At 36.4% G+C, this 26,914-nt stretch overlaps 1 protein-coding gene across 1 annotated transcript in view; it reads right to left on the bottom strand.

Annotated features, from left to right (window-relative positions):
• Positions 1-26,914, bottom strand: part of RGS7 (regulator of G protein signaling 7) — a 262,407-nt gene that overhangs the window by 91,806 nt on the left and 143,687 nt on the right. The window lies entirely within an intron of this gene.

Genomic DNA, 26,914 nt, shown 5'->3' with positions numbered 1-26,914 from the left:
TTTATACCCCTTCTTATCTATAGTAGATGTCCATGCATAAATTGTAAAGTCATCTAATTTTATGACTTGCATAAATCTCAATTACCTTAGTTTATACCTGCTTAAAATATAAAACCAGATTATTTCATTTTGGATTTTTTAAAGAATGCATACAAATACACATTGTATCTAGCTGGAGATAGCACTTATAGTGTTTCTGCAGATTTCACAATTACAAGGTCTTGAAAAGAAAGCCAAGGTAGAAAAAATATTCATCAAAGTAGCAGTGGCACTATCCAAAGCAAACTTATTAACTTTCCATAGCATTGTCATCACATACTGCAGCTTCTGCCCTCTTAGTTTTTACAAAATTGCATATCACTATTAGTTAAATGTGTTCTTTCTCTCATACACATCTCAGTAAGTGTTTGCAAGATGCAATTTGATAATCTTTGCAACATAGTGAAAGCTGCCTGAGATTATCTCTGCCACAATAAACAGTTTTACTTTCTTATTTTTTTAACATCAGTAGTTTGAAAATAGTGTGTAAAACCAAACAGCCTCCAAGTTCAACAAAAAGGCTTTCTGAAAGTCTTCACTGCGCTATTGCTTCAAGCAATTCTGTATTTTTTTTTGTATTTCCACTTCAATATCTCTAAGAAATATGGTATTTTCCTTCTGAAATGGTTCTTCTAATTCTTGCCATACTGCCCCCCAAAGACACCCACGCACAGATGGCAATGGAAGGAAGTGAGGCAGCAATGTAATTTTTGCTAGGCATTTCACATTCATGGACGATTTTCACAGGGGAAAATCCTGAAGTCCTAATTCAGGGGTAACAGGAATAAATATACAAATTATATATGATTTGACTTGTGATTTTGACTCCGGGAAGAAAGTCAGTGGAGACACTGTGACTTACAGTTTTGACATTTGCCCAGCAACAATGTCAACGTGCTTCCTTCCTCACAAAGCGTTCCTACACAATAAGTTAATTTATACAGCTGGTTTGAAAATGGGTTTTTCCACCGTTGCTATTTCAAAACACTCTTTCAGTGACTCATGCTCTTACTGTTCTCTACGCTTAAGACTCTGAAAACTGATGTCCAAAAAACCCCTTTTGATTGTCTCAGACTTCCTGAATAACTCAAGCTATTTAATTTAGATATTTTGACTAAAATACATCCTTCAGAAAGATTTAATGATGCTAAGTACAACAACATAATGTGATACTCTGCAGAAACTCCTGATGAAAGTTGCAGGACTGGATATAAAGAACCCAGAAGTTCCCCAAGAATTTGCTTATTAGCCAGCCATTCTCACAGCTACAGAAACATCTCCAATGGGAAACCTCATCTCAATAAAAGAAATTCTACAACATGGCAGTTGCACAAAATACTTATCTTCAGAGATAACACCCAGCGTGGGGGCACAGGCTATAACAGAAAGCCCCAAAACACGAATTTCATGACAAAATGCCAAGGAATTGCAGAATAAAAATACTTTGTTTGGCCAAAGTAATCATCTGTGGGTTTTAGGGCTTTTATTTTTTAACACTTAGGTCCCACTGTTCAATGGGCTCCAGCACAGACCAGCTATTTTTCAGCTAATAGCAATAAATACAAAATATACGATACAAGAAAGTTTGCTGCAGCTGAGTAGAAAGTTTCACCCTTAATCCTAATATTGAAGTGTTACACCAGAAATGTCATTGACTATGATCAGAACTTTGCTCAAGGCTTCTTTTTTTCTATTTGAAATATGAAATGATTTAATATTCAATAGACCACAGAAAGTTCAAATGAATTTCTATTTTTGATTAAGCTGTGCTGGATGTTTTTGTGCTATTTCCTCCAGATCCATGATTATTTTAATACTGCTATGTCTCAGAGTTTACACTTCAAAGATCTGCTGCAGGGCTACATTTTCAAAAAGGAAAAGAAATGAAGTTATTCAAATTGTAAGTACCTACACTTTGGAGTATTAGTCTGATTGAAAATCTAATCCCATTCAGCTTTTACCAAAATATGGGATTGTTTCAAGACTTTATTATGCTCAATTGCTTGGCATAATAAAAATCACTTACATCATACAGCATGGAATGAACTGTGTTAGAAATAAAACTGATCTTTGCTCCAACTCAATACTTCCACCAAATTCAGCATATTTTTCATTCACAGTCTTTCATTGCTATTCAGAGATTATGAATTAATTTATTCTAAATGTCAATAATTGTGCTGCATGACTGTCTGAAGCAGATATGACTAGGTCTGTTCTCAAAGACATAAAAATCTCATGGTTCTTCTCATGGTAGTTCTTTACATATGCACCTCAAGCACTTTGTCACAATAAAGGCAAAATGTATTAGCTCTTGAGGATAATTCCCAAAGATTCATTGAAATGTAAGTTGTACTGACAATTGAAATTCTCTAACATGATTTATCCATCAATGGAGATTTATCAAAAATTTAAATAGACATGAACTACCATTTTAATATGCAATCAACAGCTCTTGGGTTTAAAATAAACTTAATCATACCATCCATAATAAGTACTGTATTTCTGTCTAAAATTGAAAATTGAAGTATGGTATATGCTTATATATGTAAGCATATATGCCAGCCATCGTATAAATTATGCTCCCACCAATCACAGTAAACTTAGCAAACCAAGAAGTAAAACTTAGAGAAAATAAATTCCTCTACATTTTAGTTTACCAAGTTCATTCCTTTGCTGCTCTGTTTCCCCAGGGACATTCACATGAGCATTTGTGAGATATGAATTGCAGCCCTGTAGCTAGTATTGGCTTTTTGTCTATGACATTTTTATAGGAATTCAAAAGCATCCTTTCTGCTTTTACAAGTAACTTGGTACCATATTAATCAAACGTGTCTTAGAAGCAAAGTATTTTGCTTTCCATCAGTATCAGCTTCTGGCAATGACCATAGAGCCATCACTAATGTCTCCATTTTAGCAGTGTCTCTTGGAGCCTGGACAAAGAAACGACCTCTGCAAAAACCTCCTGTCTTCTTCCATCCCTACCCTCACATTCATTATGTCCAGAGCTACCGTTTGATACACTAATCCGCTGGCTCACAGGAAGCACTTGGAAGTTTACGTGAGAAAGCAGGAGTAATTTTCAGCTATCCATTATCAGGTAGAAGAATAACAAAAAAGACATTATTCTGAACAATGCTGGACCACTAGCCTGTGATGCGACCTTTGGTAGGTCACAGAGCTTGTATTTATCTCTGTAGTAAAGATAACAGTTCCCCATACTGTGCTGTGGATTTTGGGGGCTAGAGAACAGAGAAGCGTTTTGAAAAGATCACCTTGTAGGTATTAGTGCAATAAATAATACTATGGATGCTGGAGTCTGGATTCTATTCTTCATGTTATTTTACTGTACATTTCAATGTTTTATTTCATTTGGATGAAACAGCTGAGAATGGATGGTGTCTTACTGTGAACACAGGATGGGTCTTTTATAACTTAGACTCGTGAGTACAGAAGCTCTTTGTGAGGATGAGGCTGTAGCTCATTATTTTTGTCCTTTTTCACATGATGCAGAGAAAAATTAAGTTCATACTGTTGCCTAGGAGTATGCAGTGACGTGAATACTACTTTTAGCACCTGTTGCGTCTTTGCTGTTTACATTGTCAGAGTAAGAATAAATAGCAGCAAGATGTAAAAAAACCCTCAGTAAGGGAACATGTATACACAACCATTCACATACCTATCCAAACCAGTTCTGCCCCTCTTCGTCCCAGCCTCTGTACACAACAATTTATTTGTATTTTGGCCTCTCCATGTAATATTTTAAGACCTGTACGTATTTTATGTAAAATTGTTGATGGCCACCATTTCTTCCTTAACCATTGACTGCAGACTCAGGAATTAATGGTATACCCTCTCTTGGGAAAATAAAGGCAGGATCAGTAAAGAAATATAAAGCAAACAGGTATCCAGTATGAGGACTGCTGTTTACTAGTGGAAGGTGAAAATAGACACAACTCCTGTGTTAAGGCCCTGGAGAGAATAAAGATTTGTCAGTCAGCTAAGGAGTTGTGCTGTCTAAATGCAGTATGGTCCCAAGACTGGGAGGGAGGGGGCAAGCAGAGGTGTGGGAAAAACATGTTCTTGCTGAATCTTCTTACATCCTGAAAAGAGCTAAAATGAACTAATCAATAGATTAAAAAATAAAGCTAGCAGCCCTCTACTGCAACAGGAAATAAAAGACAACAAAACCCCAAAATTTAAAAATTTAAAGTATTTTTCCATGAAATTATTATACCCTGTTCAATCTGGCAACAGCGATCAATACAATTCTCCTGGTACCCTATTAACAAATAAGAAATTGATGGAGAGCAGCAAAGGGTACTTGTGCCTGGACTAGCAAATAGCCTGATGATGGCAGTAGGCAGATCACTTCCCACAGCTTGATAGCCTGGGAACAGAGCCACTCTCCAAAATACAGGGGAAAGGGAGTAGTGGTAATATGACTGGTAAGAGTTTTTCTTGATGCAAAAGAGGATGGATATAGGTCATCTAGGAGGGAAGACTTAAGTAGATTATCCCCTTCCAATTTCTGCTTCACTTTGCATGAGGCAGGTTTATACTTGGAAACTAAGTATACACTAGGCTGTTTTAGTCCTCCTTTCTGTTATACTAATTCTGTTTGACCCTGCATATAAATGAGCTCCTGTCGAATACCAATAGACAAATAAATGCCAGCCATAGCACTGTTTTCAACAAATAATGTCCAATGGACAGGAATACAGGCTCCTGCTTACACATAACCTCCTTTGTTTCCTCATACCTGCCATGTTGCTGCCTTTACCGCTGCCAAACTGGCATTGTTGATCCCTTCCACAGGCTCAGCGGAGCACACTGCTGTGGATGGCATGTCATTCACAGCAACAATTTGCAACAGTATGAATCCTTCTCTGTAAAGTTTTTGGACTAGCAAATGCTTCCACTTATCTGCTTTGTGCCTCTTGAGAGCTCGCCAGCCTCTAGCAGCGGGTCCACCCTTAGCCTGCCTGACCCTGTTTGCACGTGTGGTTTCCCTCACTGCATGGCACTGGGAAATATGGTAGTTTAAGGTCCAGCATTTTTTCCATGCGCTCACAGGAGAGCAGTATCTCAGGGGAGCAGGATCTTTTTTGCTAGCCACATTAACAGCTAGTAAAACATGCTGCTCAAACGAGAGATGACTAGTCAATTTGTCATTGCACTAGTCAATGCAGCACACAAACACAGCAGCAATTCAAACCAGCCAGGAAGAGTCAGAAGACTTTGTTCGTCTCAAATTCACTAGTTCTCATCTTTTATTGACTTTGCAAAGAGTACATCTTTGACCATCACTACTTCTGGAACATAGACATTCCATGGTTTTAAGTAATTGCTGTTGGAATGTATTTATATGCTACTGATTTTTTTTTTAATACTAAGTGATTATTAATTTAGGTGAGTATATTAAAAAAAAAATCTATAGATTCAACTTTAAAACTTTGATTTCCATATTTCTTAATAATAGTAATTAGGCTCTCCTCCCAAGTTATGCTTCTAGAAATGACTGTCACTCAAGGAAAGAAAGCAACAAGATTCCACCATTGTCAATACACCTTTAAATTTCAGTAATTTTTCCTTATCACATGTTCAAAATCACCATTTAGCTTGCCTTATGAGAGATGTACTTGCTAGTTAGCGTTTTCTTCTTTTTAGCAAGTGAGCTAACAAAGATAGACAACTTCTTTATCAAACAAGAACATGTGTGCACTGAGAAAACAGACGAAAATTACAGCTCTGAGCACAGCTTCTTAAGATGAAGAACCCACAAGTAACTCTTGCTACATATAAAGCAAATACATACATGTAATCCTTTTGTGCTGCCTAAACTTGCTGTACTCTAATCTTAGTAAAGATGATGATCACCAAGCCAAGCATATCAGAGAAAGCAGAAGATCTGGCAGAGGCAGAAGCTACTCCACAGTTTGGTGTTGTGGAGATCATTGAGTAATCTTAGTATGGAAGCATCTTACAATAATTGCTATTCAAACACATTGGAACAGCGAGTCCCTCTGCTAAGGACCGTACAATCAGCATTTCTGATGTGACAACTTAACTGGATAATGAAGATTCTCTGTGTTGATCATATTCTGTGGTTGCTCAATATAGCCCCCAACTTCTCTGTTATTCTCTGAGCTTCCCTGGCCAAAAGCGCATCCTCAAAAGGATGCTTCACAAATCATAACAGAACTTGTGAGACACCAGAGTTTCTACCCTGCAGCAAATTCTCAGGCTCTCAAACTTCATTTTGTTGTGAAGTGGAACCCCAACACCAAACATCAAACCTTCGCACAAACTGAAAAATTCCAAAATATTTTCCTTTAATGATATCAAAATGTATAATTCAACAGGGGCAAGCCTTTTTTTAGTATAAAACAAATAGAATGTTTCATCTTCATCTTTCTGACTCATAAAACAGCTTCTAACAGAAGTATAATAATAAAACAATAAAACCAAAATGCAGTATTTCAGTACTTCCAGATAACAACAATGTCAAAAAAATTCTCATGAAACAGTGCGGCTGTGAAAACATTTCCCAGCAGAAAACTGATTTGCCACATAAAGCGTCAGAAAGGCTCTTAATGGATAATTCTTCTAAATTAAGCAGATGTAAAAGGCTTGAACAGAACTAAGATGGATGTTCTTCATTATGCTATGACAGTCTCATCTCTTTGACAAGACCAGAGGACAGTGCCATAGGATCTGCTACACTGAGCACTCAGGGAAAGTCAATTGATAGTTTTAGACATAAGAGTCAAAATAAAAAGAGAATAAAGGGCAATCTCATTTGCCTTGTTCTCTTAAGGTGTTACCTTATCAATGATTAACTCAATCAGAATGAGTCAAAATTTTTATTCCACTGTATATCTTTAATAACATGCTGCTTCCATTTTAACATAAACTAAATTCAAAGATATTCTTACCATGCAATATGAACACTACAACTATGGCAGTGTTAGCTCTGCTTAGCTCATCTCTATTGATGATGAGTCATCTCTCCTCCTACCATGTAGTAAAGAAAATGGATGAGCCTTGAAAAACTAACACTTTTTGCAATTTTATAGAGCAAATACCATTTGGAAAATGTATTTGTAAAATCACAACTCCTGTAACTACTATATCAGTTTCCAGACAGTGAGTTATATACAGTGGGGATGAAAACATTTGGGAAATCTCTAGAACTTAGTTTCTAGAAGATGTTCTCTTTGAAAATAAGAGTAAGATTGAACTTAGTATTTTGACAGTTTTGACTCATGTCCTTTTAAGCTTTAATTTCAGGTATATTTTTCATTCTGGTGCTATGCTTAGAAGTAATTTCTATTTATTGACTGTGAAATCAAAGGGAATATTATAAAACCATTCTCTGTCTTAGTTGCAATGGGTAAATCCAAAGTAACTTCACTGATGGTCACTAAAAATGTTTCAAATGTTTCAAATCAACAGTTTCAGGAAGTGGTTAACCAAAATACTGAAATATGTCTCAAATTCTTCTCAACTATGACATATGGTGAGACTTACAGCAAACAAATTGCGATTCCAAGCTGCTTAAGAAACTTAAAGTCTATTTCTTTATTCTTTCTAAGATCAATATGCATGCAAAATTGTACTGAAATCATAACCATCTAGAGGTATTTTACTTCAAACATAAAAAGAACTTCACTGTACAGTACTGTACATTTTTATCCTCGATTGACGAAACCTAGACAAACGCTTGTAACTGAAGTCACGTACGTAAAAACCAGAACTATCTAGCAGCTGCGCTCCCTCCTCCTTGCGCGCAGGGAAGCTGAGGCGTACGGGTCTCTGGGGCATCAGACAGGGAGTGTCTTAGATGCCGGTTAGGTGGCTGTGCTGAAAACAAGGTAAAAAGAAAGAAAAGTGGGTATGTACAAACAAGTAGGACAACAGGCTATTGAAGGACGTGCTATTTGAAGCACCTGCTGTTGTCTTGATTTTGACTGATGCGATCACCTCCTCCAAGCCTGGTTACCTATATTTGGCACAAGGGATATGATTTGTCAGAAGAATGATCACTGATCAAAAAAGCCTTTCAGCAAGGGAAACAGGGAATGATACTCAGTTTGTCCCAGAAGACACACCGTTTAAAGTGAGTGTATCTCCTAAAGATATAAAACTTATGAAGAGCCCAGCAAAGAATTACAGAAAATAAATTATTTGATTTACAATTTGCATAACTCCCCTAGTACTACCCTGATGAAGACATGACTCACTTCATAGCTATGGGAGTTGTGACTGCAGAGGCCAAACAGATAGCCTGCTGCCACAAAGACAGAATGGTCAAGTCAGTGATGAAAATCCAAGACACTTAATTCCAAGCCCCACTTATGAGCCCTAGGATATGCTAATATGTCTCAGACAACACTAGAAAGTCTGAAGGTGCTTTTCTTTTTTTTTTTTTTTTGGTGCATTTACAAGTGGAGTACTATATTCAAAATATTAAATAAATGTAATTAAAGAATGAGAGGCAAATTTTCACGTCACTTCAAATGGGCAAGATTTAGCCTTAATAATTTACCGATTTTTAGAGTGCTGAACTAGCTATTGCAAGTACTTCTTTAATAATGAATCAGCCTCAGTCTATTTATTTATAAAAGCCATGCAAGATACAGGAAACATACAGATAAAGGTCAGTGTTTAACATGCTGAATTCAGGCAGGACTTCTAAGCGTATCAGGCTTGTTCTTGATTTTATTTCATATGAAAACTCTTCATATCATTTGCATTGGTGGCTGGGCATAAGATAAATGGGTTTGAGTTTTGGTGCATTTTTTATTCATCTTAGCATTCTATTTGGTTTTAATCCATCACATTTTATCCTATGTTTTCCTTAAAGGAGAGAGATTTTAAGGTGCTTGTAAGGCTGTCTTCCTTTTAAATAGTAGCTTGAAAGTGTTTGCAAGTAAATTTGCTCATTTGCGCTACAAAGCATAAAGCAATGATATTTGCCATTGCAGCCTACATATATGATATCTTTTTTTGCTGACTGCCATTATCTTCTAGGGCAACTTAAAAGACATTTTTCTTAAATATTGTTTACCTACCATTCTAGAGTTAACATGTGTTGCAAATGAATATATATTCATATTATATAGCGCTCATTTAAAGTTCTGCTCTCCCATAACTCATTTTCTTCTTATAAATTTAGTATTTTGTTGTTAATAGGTACTGTCTTAAACGCTTCAGCTAAGGACTGCCTGTAGCTGCCTTGTGTAGCTAATTCTTTATTCTTTTCTCTATGCAGGTTGCCATTTTATTAACCACAATAAGAGTCTCCAAAGGTTTTGGCATTGCATGATAGCACGCTTCCTAGGTAACAAGGCCCTTGAGCTATATATTATCTCACACTAACACATGTTTTCTTGTGTCTTACTGCTTAATTGTATCACTCTTTTTAAAATGTACATTTCTGGGTTTGTTTTCTTAAGGTAGCATTTTGAGTAGTAATGTTTGACTTATTTTGATTCAAAACAGAGCCTGTGTTGATGAAATAGAACTGACTAGTTTGCACCCACTAGTCCTCATTTTCTATACTCTTTTTAAAATATGCTGATGTCAAATACTGTCCTAATCCATAAAATTTTGGTTCTACTTTGTGCAAAAGTTACTGTCATTGCACTGTTTTGCTGGGTTTCTCTTTCTGTGGTGTTACTTAAGCAGGTGAGGGGCAATATAAACTGAACACTTGAGCAATGAAAAGAGCTTAACTTCAGGCTTTCTCTCTGTTTTTGTTGTGTTATAACCATATATTACCCTAAGTATCTGCCAGATATAAAGGTCATGAGAAAAATATAGCATGTGTATAATACTGATCACTCTTTCCTTGTACTTTAATTCCTACCGCATCCTTTCCATTTTTCAAAGTGCTAAATACACTCAGTCTGCTGTATTATACAGAAACTGGTTTGCAAAAAAAGGCTTATTTTGCAGTTACGTATGGTCATTAAAGGACAATTTGTGCCCTTTGATGCTAGGCTTGACACTGTTAATAAACACCCTCAACTGGAAACTGTAGAGAAGAACCTTGCAGATAAAGAGAAAACACCTTTGGAAACCCAAGGCAAAACCCCAGAGCCTAGTGGGTGCACCCACATTTTGTTAGATTCCAGACACAATTAACAAAGCCTCTAACACAGCCACGGAGGGAGCCTGTCTTTGATATGAGGGCACACAGCGCAGTGCTGGATGAGAGTAGTTTGGAGATCCCAAGCTCTGCACTTCAGTAGGTGGCAGCTCCACTAAGTACCTGCTTGTGGGCCCCCAGCTCCTGGCAGTGGCAGGAGAAGGTGCAGGACTCCCATCTCCTCGAGCACAGCAGCAGCACAGGGCCTGACCCGATGACGGGTGGGTGGCTTTTTTCTTGGTTTTCTCTGACCTTGCTGGGTCCTGTCTCATTTGTAGTCAATTAATAGTTTCAGACTGTTTACTCATAATCATAAAAAGTAGATTTGTTTTTAATAGCTGCTGAGACACACAGTTCATATATCAGTGATGAGGTATATATTTAGTGCAGTGATTTATTTAGATTCTGAGTAAAGAAAGATCTAGTTAAATCTGTATGGATTTTACTAAAGTTTTTCTTCCTGTAAAAGGTATTTAAGTATTTTTTGTGTATACAAATCCTTCAAATGAATCTATTCCTTCTATTAGTACTATAATTGCAGTGTTCATTTCACAGAAGAAAAATCAAGTATTGGAAATAGTAATGCCCAGCGAAAAAAAAGCACTTTTGATTTAAGGCAGAATTTGTTATTTAGGATTTCTCTGTTTCTGCTTCTTTCTTTCCAAGTTAAAACTCTTTCTTTCCAAGTCAATACTCTTTCTTTCCAAGTCAATACTAATCACAGATGAAAAGCATATTTTATTTTTTAATTTATGTCAGCAGGAAGAACTTTTTCCTTCCCAAAATAATAGAAAAGATAGTTACAACAAGGTTTCCAATACTGATCCAAATCTTTATCAGATCTGAGACACAGGGCTATAATCTCCTTTTTATTTGACAGATATGTTGATCTGAGAAGAGTTTCAGCTGACTGAGGACATCTACTGCAAATATTACAACTAATAAATTCCATTTTTCCTTTTGTTACGTATTCTGCCTGCTTACTGGAGCTAATGCAAAACTTAAGAACTCTTGCTTGTGATCTGTGCAGTCTCCCTTTTTCTTTCTGTGTGCCATTTTTTTGTAAATTAAATGTCCTGCTTGGATAGCTCATTATACAAACCATCATTTAAATTCAGTGATTCCCTTGCTAAACTGCAAATGACATTTCAATTTTTAAAACAAATCATTACCTGTATCTGTAACTGGCATCTTGTACAGAAGTTCGTAAACTATCATTCATGAATTTGCATTATATATTTTCATGATATTTTATTTACTCCTCTTATTCCTAGCCTTCTACATCTCTCACTACATCTACCTGCATATCAGGAGTCCATTTTTGAGTACAGATAGTACAGACAGTTTCTATCTTGGCTTGACTAGTAATAAACTGAGCATAGAGACTCAGTAAATATTTATGTCTAAGTTTGATGGTGTGGCCTGAATAGCCAGGCTCTAGAGGTGTGCCAGAAGAACATTCCACAAACACTGAATTATAGATTTTATCTCATCTTTTATAACAAAGGATCAAGAATATTTGACACAAAACCCTTAAACTGGGGGCCACTTCTCAGAAGAACAATTATGATTTGATTTAAAATAGATGTATTATATATAGGAATAAATTGCTATTTCAGTCTCTCACTTCAATATTTATTTTGTTTTCTGATCTGCTTTAAAAAAATAAAATTGGAAGGAAATTTCCATTTTCAAACTTTTCAGCTATCAAGCAGTGACTTTTCAGCTGAAATTAATTAGAATATTACATTTTAAAACACAAGTACGAGTGTAAATGGATAACAGTATGCATATGTTGCATTCTTTTCCAAAGTAATTTAAGGAGATAGGTCATTCTTACAATCTAGTAAGATTACCACAGAGAATAAAGACAATGTCTAGACAAACACATTGTCCTGGATAGCCATAATTCAAATAGCCTAATTTAGAACATTGAAGCCCTTCAAAACTCACATGACTGAGAACATAAGACACACTTTTCCCACAAAACTCTGCTTCTTCCACAAGAAGTCATCACTTATTCCACATTAACTAATTTATGTTCTTTGAGGAGGGCTTTTCCTATTTTCTGATCCCTAAATGAATAATTACTGTTCCCAAATAATCCAAACAGATACTGTTTCCAAAAACATGTAATGCTTTTGATCAAAAAGCGAATATCTTCAAGCAGTTTTCAGCCTTTAAACTAGTAGCGCCTGGTAATGCTTTTCCTTCTCTCATTAAAAAGCTTTAATTTTGCCTTCCGTCTTCCCAACGCACTTCCTGTTCAGGAGTCTGTTGCAATTCTTCCCTGTAACTAAGAGCTCACAAGTTCCTTTCCCTTTCCTAAAATGTAGGTGGTCCTCTGTTTCTCAGTTGGGACTTTCCAGTTAGCATGCTAGCTTAAATTTATTACTCTAACAATTTATCTTGGGTCTACTAAAATACATTTTCAAAAGATATTTGATGTTCACTTTATTCTCAGTTTTAGTATCCTCTAAAAATTGTATACCTCTCACCTGCTACAATAGCAAGTGTTTCGTAGCTCATCAACTGCCCTATAAGGTTTTCTTCCACTAATATACAATTCCATTTTAATATAGCTGTCTCTGTATAAAGTTCTTCAGATGCTTTTTTTAATTTTACTTCTATTTTACACGCCATCATTAATGATTAGAAATAACAGGCTTAAGCATCATCAAAAAAGTGTAGTTATATCAGACTAAATCCAAAACCAATTAGGTGACTAGTTGGATTAAACATGGCACTCAGAATAAAAGGAGGACAGTTTTGCTAATTAAGACTAATTTACAGAACTCATTTAACCCATTGCAGAGGTAATTTATAAGCAACCTAAATCTCAGCTACATCACATGAAATTAAACAATGTATTAGACCATCCAACTCATGCACACATTACACTCGAGCTGGTCTGACAGAGCTCGGGACAACTACTGCCGAATGGTACCCACTCAGTAGTTCAACAGCATACCACTGCTTGCTGAAGCTGTGTTCCCTGTGCCTTGCATGGCTGCCCAAAGGAGAAAAGAGCTATGACCAAAACACAGAGAAAGATGGACATCCCACTTGTTGGGTTTTTTTTTTCTTTTTAAACATGAAGAAATGTATTTTTAAGACCTAGAGAAAAAAAGTGAGACAAGCTGCATTCTCCTATTAACTTTCAGCAACTGTCCTAGAAGAGTGACTTGCTCCTCTGACCAATTTTCCATGAATTTTCTGGAAAAATAGACTCAATTACTGGCCTTTAAATGGTCCAAAGTTTGGGGACATCATGCCCGCCAGAAGCTTCCATGTAAGCATGACACAAAATCAAGATCAGCCTCCTAAATCCTGCTTGAACATGATGTTCTTTGTAACACAACCATATTTTCTATCTACTTCCAGTCCAGAGCAACCAACCCATAGCACAAGCAGAGCAGCTGGGGTCCATCTGCAAATGCTGACCATTGTAACTATGTGTTTGTGGCTTGTAATTTTAGAACTCATGATAAATTTTTTAGATGATATATCAACAGTCTGAAAAGATGTAGGTAACATGCAAGGCCTAAGTATTTCTGTAAAACTGTATTTGACCCCAGGCACAAAAACAAAAGAGATGAGTCACTCCACCTCCACCTTTCATTAAGACAGAATTCTGATTTGTTCTATTGAATAGATGCCTTTATAAGTATGAAAGGACTTGATAAGATTGTTTAAAAACACCCACTTCTAGAATTCAGATAGTAGGAACACAAAAATACTACTCCTCAGAAAACAAGTGAATAGAGAACAAAGAAGTTTTTTTTCTCTGAAGGGTATGAAGCAAGGAGAATTCAACATGAAATGACTACTGGTGAAAGCAATTAGAAAAATCAGGAGAGGATAAAAGGGTGGGAAGAAAAGCAGAAGGTGGAATTTATGTAAACAAACCATTAACAGGCAGTTTTGGCCCAGTGCCTTTTCTCTATTCAAAGTAGAATAAAGTAGTTCAGGCAACAACTGGGCATTTCACTATATACTTATTTTGTTTCAGATCTATAAGCCTTTCCTTCCATAATAAGTCCAAAACTTACAAGAAGATAGTCTTGACAAAAAGGTAAAGAGTCTACAGAGATCTATAGGTCTATAAAGTACTTCCACATTTTAGCTATCTCACAGTTGATTATAAAAGCTTGAAGTGCAAAAATTCTGCCATTAGACAAGCACATGGGGTGCTGATATCCACAAGACCCCCACATGCACATACTAGTTTGATATTTGGCTCTGAAGAGAAAGAAAAATACAGCCTAATCGTTGACCACCTTCTCAATATTTTCCACAAGCCTGTTACATATTCAGAACCCATGTTAGAAAGCTGTGCAGCAGTTTTAAATGGCTAACTCCCATGCAATTTGCAACAATTTAATGCATAAAAGGAATATTTGCATGCATTGATGGCTAAATTGAGATCCAAACGGGTCTATTGAAATACCTGAAATGCATATACCTTGCTGGTGTTTGTGTATCAAAACTACATATACAGCTGTTGTAGTACAAAAGCTTACAGACCCCTCTGCAGGTCTGTAAAAAATATATACATACTATTTTAAGAACAGCTTTTTTATTTCCAAAGCAGTTTGTCAAAATCCTTCAAAAGGTAAATATTTCAGGAAGGGCTGAGGTGGTTGAATTGTCTACTGCAAATACGCCATGTCTGCTGTTTTCCATATGATACAATGGAACCAAATTCTCAGCAACAACTCAAACCCTTCATAGACATTACATTATTCAAACAGTGAAACACTCATCAAATACCCATCAGTCCCACTTGCCTGCTCCTACACTCAAGCACTACCAGGCCTTACAATAAAAAATATGATCCTACAAAATGTGTGTATGGGGAGGGAGGTTAATAATAATTTCCTTTTCCTTTTTTTTTTTTTTAATATTCTCAGTGCTTTCCAATTAGTTTGACTCCACTACTCAAGTCTTGGCAATGTCTATGTCCTCCTTCCTGCCAATAAGGGAGGACCTTGTAATTTCTTTGTGCAATCTACCTAGATTCCTGAAGAGTCCTGGGTTTCTGCTCTGTTCCTCAGACACCAAACTCACCAGGCTGCACCTTCTGACTTCCCGGCACCTGCTGCAACAGCTCTGCCCATTTCCTACTGCGGTCTACACCCTTGCTATGTGGAGCAGCACAGGGAAGCAGCATGTACTCCAGTGATAGTCCCTAACAGGGTAAATAAGTAAACCAACAGCATCCCCACCGAGATCTTCCATCCCTATGGCAAAAAGAGACGGATGCTGTGTGGGAAGCAAAATGGCAAGGTGCACGGCAGGAACACTGGGCTTTGCGCCTTCAAAGCTGCCAACATCCTCTGGCCCCAGGGACTGCTGAGTCTGTGGGGCTGGGATCATGGAAAACAGAGTAATTCCTGCTGGTTTACATGCTTGTTTTGTAATATCAAGGCTCACTCTCGAACTGCAAAGACTAGAAGCAGATTTTTAAACAATAAACTCAATTTCTGACCTTTATTGTGAAGCTCAGGAGCATCCTATAACAGGCTCTGCCAAATGCGTGAGGCAGTGTAAGCAACACTCATCACACATTTGAGCACTCTCATTTCCTTTAACAAATTGTTCTTGATTCTATTATTCCATTTAAAATTATTTTGATAATTTGTGAAAATGAATTAGTATCTATGGTCCATTTATTTGCATAGCGATAGATTGCCAATCACAGTAAGCTGCATGGAACTACCTTTACTTCCTGTGTGGGTAACTTTCTAATTTAATGTATCTTACTTTCTGTCAGGAACACAGCTGGTAGGAAATAATGTAACTTCTTCAGGACTTTTTCAATGTCAAAGTGGTGGGCTTTTTGGAAAACCTGTTTGTTGCAGCTAAAATTTTTTAAAAGTCTTAAGTGTCACATTTTCAATGTTTTCCAAAAAGAAACTTTCCATTTTTCATTCTGCTCTGGAATTTATTTTTTTTTTTAAATTAAAACCTGACAGTTTTGGTTCATAGAAAGCTGAGAATTTAGCTTCTTGTCCTAAGTCAGGAGGAAAATGTTTTTAGTATTTCAAATTCTTGTGGCATGGGATGTCTTGCCAGCTCTAGAAAAAGCAAGAATCCTTAATAACTTCTTTGTTGTTTTTCAGAGAGCTAGCTCCCAACATGCAGTAACAACCAAGAAATGAAAACTCAGATCTTACTATTCTGCTTCTCTTACCATCACAAATACCCAGCATCCTTGACAAATAGAAATTTCATGCATGGAGATACACTACACAGATAAAATGGACTGCTCAGTCTGTGTCATGATCAATCACTTCAATAAACACGTCCAAACTGAAACAAACACCCAGACAGGCCCATACCAGGCAACTGCTCAAGAAAAAAGTTCCAGACAATCCAGATGCACGCTAGCTCCTAGTAAAGCACAGCTAGACTGAGTGCAGCTTACTTGCAGTGAGGTGGGGGTCATCAAACAACATCCCACTAACACAGAAAATCCTGATGTTATGGTGACATTTGTTATTATAAAGTGTACGTATACTGTTTGATAATAGCACCATGCAAAACTAGTCTGTGGATAACTTCAGCAGCAACTGAAATACAAACATTTACAATTGTTAGACTTTATTCCTTGCTGTCCTTTTGCAAAGACAAGTCTGCAGTCTTCTGATGCAACTGCAATGACAAAGTCTTTTTCCTCATACCTGGAACCAGCAGAATTAGGAGCTAAATCACAAGTCATCTTGTAAATGCTGCTAACTTGATTTCTTGCTTAAGGGGCATGTTCTCCAGGGAATGATTTTGATTAGTTCGATTATTTTAACTGCTGGCCAACTATATTTATCTGGCTGTAAAAATGGCAGATTGAAATCTGCAAATACAGCACCACTTTCTCTTTGCATGCAGTTCATTTAAATATTTCAAATCACTTTAAAACAGTAGATTTAAAGACAATAAGATACAATTTCATGTACTAAAATGGTAAAACTGAAGCAGAAAGAAATTACATTGCTTGAAAAGTCACAAAATGAGTCAATGTTAGATATCATTTAAGAGGAATAGGGGACTACTATCCTAGATGCATTTGTACCATCTTAAAAAGAAAAGCAAATGTATACGTTTACACTGTATTACACCTAGCAGGATACCTCTAAATAATATATTATTTGTATCTGTACCAGCAATACTTATCACAGGTCTACGTTGCTTCCTATAGACATATAATAAGTAATCACCAATCAAACAAAAACATGTCACCAGACAACAGTGTACAATGCCACATAAATTAAAAAGTTTGATATTTTTCAACATGTACTCCACAATGTAATTGTATTAATATCTATTGTCTCTATTTATAAAACAATTACAGCACCTGCCTAACTACAGCGTCATGCACAGATATTCTTTGTAACTATTCTGTTCCATTCTAATTAACCATATATTCAAGATCCAAACCTACTAACATATATTCCCAGCTTTAGGATTACATTATGCTCATACAAAATCACACTTACAAATCCTAGGTACTACTGCAAAGTTTTGACTTTTGGCAAGACAATGGATACTTTTCGGACTCAAGGGTTCTAACCTTAGAGGAACCAGATTGAGTTTCTTTTCTTTTTGTCTTTAAGTGGATGTTAATTTCTGAGATCGTTTCCGGAGACTATTTATCAAGCGTATCATGAAACAGATTTCGCACTGTGGTAAGACCACTCCTAACACTCAACAAGGACTTCATGCTGGGACTTCATTTGTCTTCAGCTATGCACTTCCTCCCCTCATTCTTAACACAAGCAGCAAATTTCCCTCCTGTCTCAGAAATTAGTGACAGCAAACACAGTAGCGACTCTTTCTTCTCAGAAAACACTTCTCTTCTGTATACCTCAAAATGCTCTGTGAAAAAATTCCAATGTGATTTAAACAAATGGCTTTGTTGTCACAGAAGTAACTCACAAACTGATGGAGTCAAGTAGTATACTTTGCCCTGCTTCCTAATTAAAACAATTACTTAAAATACGGGTACCTGGAAAATTCTCACTGATCTTTACTTCACTAGTTCTAATCATTGCTATGCAACATCAATAGTACTTCTTTCTAAGAGACTTCCAAGAGATAGCCATGAAGGAAACCCATTTTCATAGAACCCCTGAATATATTTCTGTACAGTCACTCTTCCTTAGACATATTCTAGTCTTGTCTTCCTACAAGGGTTTGATTATGCACATAACAGATTTCAGTGAACCTATGTTATTAATCACTCCTACAGATGCTGCTTGTATCAGCTTAAAAGTTTTTTTTTTTGAGCTGATATATTATGCGCTGCCTCCATGGGCAAATATAGATGGCATAAATATGCATGCTATGTATGTTTGTGTGTGTGTGTTGGAGGGGGTTATTTTCTCTGTTTTCTGTAAGTACTACTCATTGTTGCTGATATAAAACCAGCATAATAAAACACAATTATTAACTCATGTTATGCCAGGAAAAATTGGCAAACTACCTAAAGTGAAGCTGTGATAGATTGCAGAATTCCTGCTAATTTCAGGTTAATGTGAGGCTGATTCAGGGCTCCCTTTTCACCCCACATTTTCCATGAATGTTACATGTCCAGTGTCCAGAGACTGGGTGTCAAGGGTGGCAAACTAGGTGAATTTTTGGCCATAGTGAAGGCAGTAGGTTTTCCCTACTATTCTTACAACTACTCACACTTCAAAGGTACAACCCGTTCCACTAAAAACACTGGCAAAATCTTACACGTGAGGAGGCTAGGAAGAAGAAAGTGTTGGAAAGGGAGAGAAGTATTTTCATGACAAAACAACATAGTACGAAAAGTTAGGAACAAATTTGTATCTATGATCAACAAGCCCCAGAGCTATTTCTCTGGAAACATGCTGAGCTGTAAGGCCTTACACAGCATTTGGGAAACAGGGGATCATCTAATTCAAACTGTGCACTTCATGTGGACAAACAACAAATAAGAAGAATGTTCCCAGCAATCTCCCATCTCACAACCAGAGAACAATTATTAAGATTTTTTACCCATCAATGCATGACTTCTAGACCTATTTCTTTTGCAAATGTCTGTGAAAATCAGCTTTTCATGTCCACTGATTTTAAGGGAACTGACATTTATGATGACTGGTTTGCACACAGATTACTTTAAAAGACTTTTCAATGGGTTTGCAGTATATTTCAGTTTCCTAGAATAATTTTGCAAAACTGCCTTAGACTTTCTTCACTGAATTTTCTTCTTTTTACTGATGCTCCCAATGGCAAACACCACTGAATTGAAAGGTAAACATATGAATACAATTTTTTGTTGTTGTTTGGTGAGGAGGAAGCAATAACTTTTAAATGAGAATTTGTTGTTCTGTTTAAAATAACCAATGAAAATACTTTCACATTCTGAAAAGCTTTTAATTCTAACAGTGATTTATTAAAGGTCTGATATTAACATATGCCTTAAAATGAAAATGGAGAGCATAATCATCTTGGAGCATTAGTTATTGGAAACAGTTCTTCATTTCTTTCATTCACTTTTCATTTCCAGTGAATAAGAGCATTCAGCTCTTATTTGATCCCAGCACACCACAGCTTGCCACACGGCCATTCTGAGCTTCACAACTGCAATGTTGTCACTAAGCTGATTTTCCATAAAATACAAAAGTTCTGTCGAGTTTTAAGCAGCTTAAGAGCACCCTTCTCTGGCCATAGTTACAATCCCAGTGATGCAGCCAAGACGGACACGCAAACAAACAGAAACAGGAGGTGAAGGTGTGCAGACAGCACTCAAATATCCACTTTGGTTTTCTGAAATGGTAAAGCATACAAAGCACCACTCATTAATCAGTTAATTATCTCACTACTTTGAAATGACTGTATGTCCAATCTTATGGCGCCACTTAGTCGATCTCTTCTACTCATGACTCTAAAAAGTCATGAACATGATATCAATAAATAAGAGAACCAGCCTTCTCCTTAAAAATATCCACTCCCAAAAGACCATGAACATTTGAATGCAAATCAGTTACTCTGACAAAGTGATGAATGGAAACAACACACGAGAGAGACTGGCATTTTAACTTCAAACCAACTATTCATTTGGGGATAGAGGATTATTAACTTTTTATTCTCAAAAGCTCTGCTTTGAAAAGTGAAACTGTAAAGATGGCAACTCCCTGGCTCATATTTGCCCTTCTGAACAGGCACAGGAGAGGGAATGAGCCAGCTTCTGTCCTTCATGTACTGAGAGAGATCTCTTTTCATTAAAGCATTTTACTAAGACTGGAACCTCATCAAGGCAGCGAGCTTGCAGTTTTAACACTGAAGGCTCTGTTTGCAAATAACAAGAGGCTGATTTGGCATAAAGAAACCTGCAATGATTCTACTATTAAATTATACCTGTAGGAGAATGCAAGACAAGGGAGATGAAGGAATGTAGAGAACAAGACAGTAGGAACCTGTCATCAACCCAGCACTGGAGACACTGAAGGGATTAAAAAAACAGTCCATAAAATTAGGGACTTGGGAGATGGGAATCCTAGCTTCTCCCACATGGTTAATTTATTCTGGAAAAGGTATCAAAAATGGAAATTCCAAAATCCTTGTATTTACCTATAATGCAACATTACTTTGCTTCAAAGGTACCAGATGATTGAGGTGTTATGCTTTTGTGTTTTTTTCTGTCAATTCAAGTAGTAAGCTTTCTCTTTTATCTTGTATTTCAGGTAGGTAATCTCCAGTACTGAAGTGGATAAACCTATCAACTCATTTCACATGCAGCACTGAAAAGTCATCAGATGATAACAACTCATTACTCAGCTGGGAAAGATCAAAACTAATGACAGACGAAATGCTCCCTTTCTTGTTATTAGTCCCCTGAGTCATCCAGTTCCCACTGTACCACTCTTTATTTTTTGCTGCCTGCCTGCCTCTACATAACAAGCAATACTGTTGTTGCAGGTAGCTCCTGTGACTCATTCCTTGGGCTCACCCACCTGTGATTTGTGGGTGAGATGAGCTACTATGACACGGCTTTCCTCTGGGGTCTCTCCCTACATCTGACCAGGCTACTGAGACTGCAGGTCTGCTTTTCAGCAGGATTTTTTTATGTTTAAACACATAAATTCTCTATTTTTACCAAGCATACTACTACTAGTGCTTAAATAAAGACTGGTAATCAAGGATTATATGAATACATTTGCTAATCAAAGTGCAACGTCTCATTATCTTAACAATTTCCCAATAGAAGATAAATAAGCATTTTCTGAGATCAGGAAAAACGATGAATAAAAATGGCATATGATGGCAGTAATCTTTCTAAAAAATGGGAAAATGCAATGTCTATATGGAAAAGGCACAATATCAGCTTCACATCTAGGAATGAGGAAAAACTAAAGACTTCACATGGATTATATTTTCCTGGGAAAGGTAAATGAATCTTTTCACTTTCTTTTTAACTCAGAAGGAGATGTTAAAAAACCACCTTTCTACTGATCTCCTTCTCCTATTTTTGTTGGTTCAAGCTGTGACTACTTTCCAAAATTATTGAGCCATGCATCAGAAACAGCCAGTAACAACTAGCATGAACATGCTTTCCTTGAATACTTTTTATTCTGCCTCTGCGTGTATTCTTTAATTGAACTTACATTTCTCATAGTTCTCCTGCTCCTTCAATAAAAACGCTAAACAGTGTCCCTCATTCACACTTACACACCACTCATCTGGCACTTTCTCCACAGATTTTATTCATCATCAAGCACATCCAAGTATTATACACTTTAAAGTCCTATAAAGCATCACACTGATATTCCATAATGACCATAAGACACCACTATATCACTACATCTGTCTTAATGAAATATCCACGTTATGATTGGCTTATGAAGCTTTCAGTACTAATACTGACCAATCCACTCGCCCACCCCACAAAGACCCCCAGAACAAACCCTTGACTATCGCAGTGCTTTATCTGTAAAATCTGAATGCATCTTTCTGCTTGAAAGTGAACAGCAAAACTTTGGCATTTACTTGCTGTCTCTCCTTAGTAAAAATAAAAATGATATTTTAGAGCTCGTTCTAATCCCTATGATTCATATATCAGACTCCCGACATTCATCATTTCAAGCAAGTTTTTTTATCCATTTCCAGGCCTAATGGTGAACCATGTTCCAGGCAAATTGCCTTCTTTTTATTCCTAATGCTCTAATCAGTGTTAGTAAAGAATGCACATGACAACCTTCATGCAATTATTATTGTTGACTGGCAAGACGTCTATATAAACTATCTTCTTCCCTCCTCCAAAACATTTTAAAACCATGGAGACAACAACAGCAAGCCCTTTTTTTGTTCATCAAAATGCATAATCACATAGAAAGAGCAAACTCTCCTGCCTATTTTTTTCCTTGGAGCCTTTAAAGTTTCAAATCAAAGCCACAATATATATCTGATGAATAACATTATTATGACTATGCTGCAGGCATACAGGGGGTCCTGCATTACTGCAGTCTAGTCAGTCATCAACCACTGTTTTAAACATGTGCCTTCTGAAAACTGAGTGCCCATGACTGTGGTCATCAGCATTAATCACAGAAAGTGACTTAGATCCATAGACAGGGATAACTAAAATTTTGGCATTGAACAGTCAAATTTCTCAAGAACCTCATAGGAAACTACTTCAGTGTCATCTTCAAGCCCAGCTTTAGATCCCTAGAGGTGTAACCACTTAAAGCTACTGAGAAAACTGACTCAATCCCTCCTTAAAGAAACTTCCAGTTCACCTGACGTATAATCAATTCAGTTCAGATAGTTCAGGCTCTGCTAGAGGATACACTTTTAGAACAAAGCAATTTTTAAAACACAACCTCTGGTGTGATTTTCACACTCAAGATTATAATGTGAATGGGCATAAGCAGACTATATTGTTCATAATAAAAATAGATTATTCCATTCTGGAAGACAGGAAGCTATTACTTGAACAACGATGGTTTACACCATACCGTTGCTTATACGCTTAAGCAGTCAAGACCTAAAGCAATACTACAATTTCCAGCAGAATTTCCATTAACTGTGACCAGTGTAGGATCTAAAATACAATCTAGCTAATCTGGTTTCAGCCATTAGTGTACTAGGGTACATAGGTATATTAGTCTGTTTTCTGCAAAGCTATCCATGCAAATTCATCTATTTGTTGCATCCAGTCTGAGCCTACTTGCAAGTAACATTGTGGATGACTCAGCTTGAGGTGAACCATCACTACAAAGACCATCTGCTACAGCACATTGTACGTTCTCTCTGTTCAAAGACCTAATTGTACTTACCCTCACAAGCACTAGCTGGATGAGATAATTCAGTAAGACTCTGTAAAGGCTAGGGTCTTTTACAAAAAAAATTTTTGGCTGAAATCGTAATAGGCATACAGTATACTGCTACAATGGCCCCAGAAGGCAGTGAGCTAGTGTCAGGATGAGTCAGTATAGAATTATGCTGAAAAAGCCACATGTAGTAGTTATTTGACTCAAATTAAAAAAAAAAAAAAAAGCTGGGCACGGAGACTGTAAATATCTGTTCTGCAACAATGAATGATGCAGATCTTGGTGTAAAAAAAGCTTTGAGTGCAATGAAACCATTAGCTCATCAGACCCAACAAGCTACAGTACAGAATAATTCTGGGGCGTTTATTCTTGCTTGTCACGACATACTAAAATACACCACAGATGTTCACTGATGAGCACAGTACATTGCAGGTCTGCAGGCAGCACAAGTAAAAGTCAGAGTAGTCAGCTTCCAATGCTGTACTTCCACTTATTCTTGGCTGAATCCCATTTGGAATTAGAAAAGGATTCATTTTTCCCTCTCCAATAATTGTTTATTTCTATGTATAATAAGACCCATCATTTCTGTTAAAGACTTTGTAATACACTAAGTTGTTCACCATAGTTATTTGCATAAAAAGAGGTATAATTTTATATAGAGTCCTTTACCGAAAGAACTCAAAATGAGTATCATTAACATCATTAATGCTAAACAGCTAGGAAAAATCTCTCGGCACTAAGGAATGAGGTATAGAACCAGGATAGGCTTTGTTTTTACCCCCTTGTTTTCAGAGATTTTTATCTTGGCATACACGATATATTGGAGCTCAGTCAAGGATTCGGGTTTTTTCACAATCCATTTCACCTCCTGCTTGTAGGTGACTGGAATGTTTTTATCCAAATTAGTCTGCAATTCACCATCTCTAGTGAATTTACACCATATATAAATTTGCTGCATAAAGTCAATCTGATACACTCCTAAATGTGTATCAGATATGAATAGTAATTAGCACACACATCTATGGGTTTGTATTCTTTTTCATCAAATAGCTTGCAAACTCATTTCAAGTATATTTTAATCAGGTAAAGACAACTAAATGATTTAGTTTTGAAAGATTTCAAGAAAGAAAGTGAACAAAAATGGTGTGTTTGAATTCAAGCAGCTTGCTCACAAAAACAAATGTACAAATATCAACATGAAGCAACTTATTTGCTCTCTATGAATATATGAAATATAAAGCAATATAATTCATAATTTTTTCAAAATTTCTCGAGGTGAAATAATCTTTAACTTAGCATTATTTTTCTTTGTGCTTTTCTGAAGCGCAACAATGTGTACAGCCTATAGAGAATCATCCGTATTTGAAATGTTTCTCTGTGTGGATATTTTACTTGTAAAAACATTTAAGGAATGACTCAGTAAATGAGATAATATACTCACATCATCCTCTTTATTAGAATCACAACATTCTATTAAAAGGTTAATTTCAGATACCATTCCCCAGGCTGATTTTGCTAATGTAGTCATTCTTAAATAGATATTGTCAGTAATTCTACATTAAAAAGTGACTGCTCTTTCAACTCGTTTTTCACTTGCTGTTTTTAGAAGCAATACTATGAAATAAAAGTAAACAAAAATAAAAATACCTCTCTTGCTTTTATAACAACATAATTAAAATGGTAGCCCATAAGACTATTGCTACAGACAATTTATGGACAGCTTTAATTTTTACAGGTTGTTTAAAGGACTCCCACAGGTCTTTTCTAAGTGCTTGCAGGAACATAACAACTGTGGTAGACCTACCCATTTTGCTTCTCCCCACAAACAAACAATTGTAAAGTTCCAGTCTTTATGGGACATAATTCTGGACAGATGGCTGGGTATAATACACGCTTTTATGCACAGACACACAGATATATATATATATATAAGCATATAGACATATATTTGTATTTTTTAGCTGGAGAGCATCTGCTCTTGATTTGATCATTTTCATATGGATGCTTCTGTGGGTAATAACAGTACTATAAGCTGTTATTATATACACTTTCATGATTATCATCATGATCCTTAGATAACAATATTCCCATGCTTCCTAGCAATCAATAGTTTTGCGTTCAAGCTGAGATGTGTTTGCTACATATACAGAAACTCTTAGCACATTAAAGGAAACTCGCTACTCTCAACTCAAAGGTTTGAAGAGTTCAGATTTCATCCAGGATAGAGAACTGACAGGAAAGTAGATTAATTGAACTAAAATGACAGTTGTGCTGTTCTGGTGGGTTTTTTAGTCATGTATAGCAAAAATTACTGTCCTGGTATTTGAGGGAGAAAATCTGCAAAGGGAAAAAAATTAACTCTCTTATGTTTTTCTTTCCCCTGCTATGTACTACTGTATATATATTCTAACACAATTTTAAAAAGTATGATGTATATTCCAGTAAAAAAAACAAACATTTTGGTAAATAACGTCTCCTGCTATACAAATAACCATAGTCTGTCTAATTTGAAATCCATAGCACACAAAGTAAGCCAGAGAATAACGATTAATACGGATCATTTAATAGGATGCCATTCTGTACTAACTTATGGGAAATAAAGGTCTATTCTTCAGAGGCTAGTTTTTGTACAAGTAGTTTCTAAAATCATGAAGACATTTTGTTCACTCTTAAGACTCTTTCCTTCTTTGTGCCAGAATTATTCACTAGCAAAAACATTCCAAATGTTGAAAACTAAAGTGTAGAATTCTTTCTGCTGTTCTGGACAGTACAAACTTCTGTAAATACCTTCTATGTAAAGATTACCTTTTCCATTACAAAAATTGCGACTGTTACCGGAGTATGGAAAAAGTAGGTTCAACAATGGCATCTATTTCAAAGGAACTCCATGCTCATTGGTAGCACAAAAAGATACATATCCACATATATAAATGCATAAATTGATATAAAAGTATGTAAATAAATGAATAAATATATTATACTAGTTAATTAATAAATGGACATATTTTTGTGCATATGACAATACTGACTTGAATTAGCTATAAAGTTTACAGCTGTCTTGCAAATCACCACAGACATCTCGGTCTTAGCTTCTCGGGCACAGGCAGCCAGCTACAAAAGCAGATCATAAATGTTGTAATAAATGTCTACAGCCACAATTCAGTATCAGTTGCAGAGTGCAGTGATGATTTTCCTTTTGTGCTGCTGCTATGGCAGTTCTTTTCTTCACGTACTGGCCTACACACTAAACTCATACTTGCCATGAAAACAGGCTAAAAGCCAGATCTGAAATGCAGAAACTCTGCAATAAAAATACTGCCATCTTCAGATAATTGACTTTTTGTAGTAAATTAAGTATTCCCTTCACTTAATTTACAGGACAAAAACATCTCTGTGTTAAGCCCAGTCCAACGTGAGAGAAACATAA

This window comes from Gymnogyps californianus, chromosome 3 (assembly GCF_018139145.2).
Source record: "Gymnogyps californianus isolate 813 chromosome 3, ASM1813914v2, whole genome shotgun sequence".
Lineage (NCBI taxonomy): Eukaryota > Metazoa > Chordata > Aves > Accipitriformes > Cathartidae > Gymnogyps > Gymnogyps californianus.
This window is presented reverse-complemented; position numbering and strand designations above follow the sequence as displayed.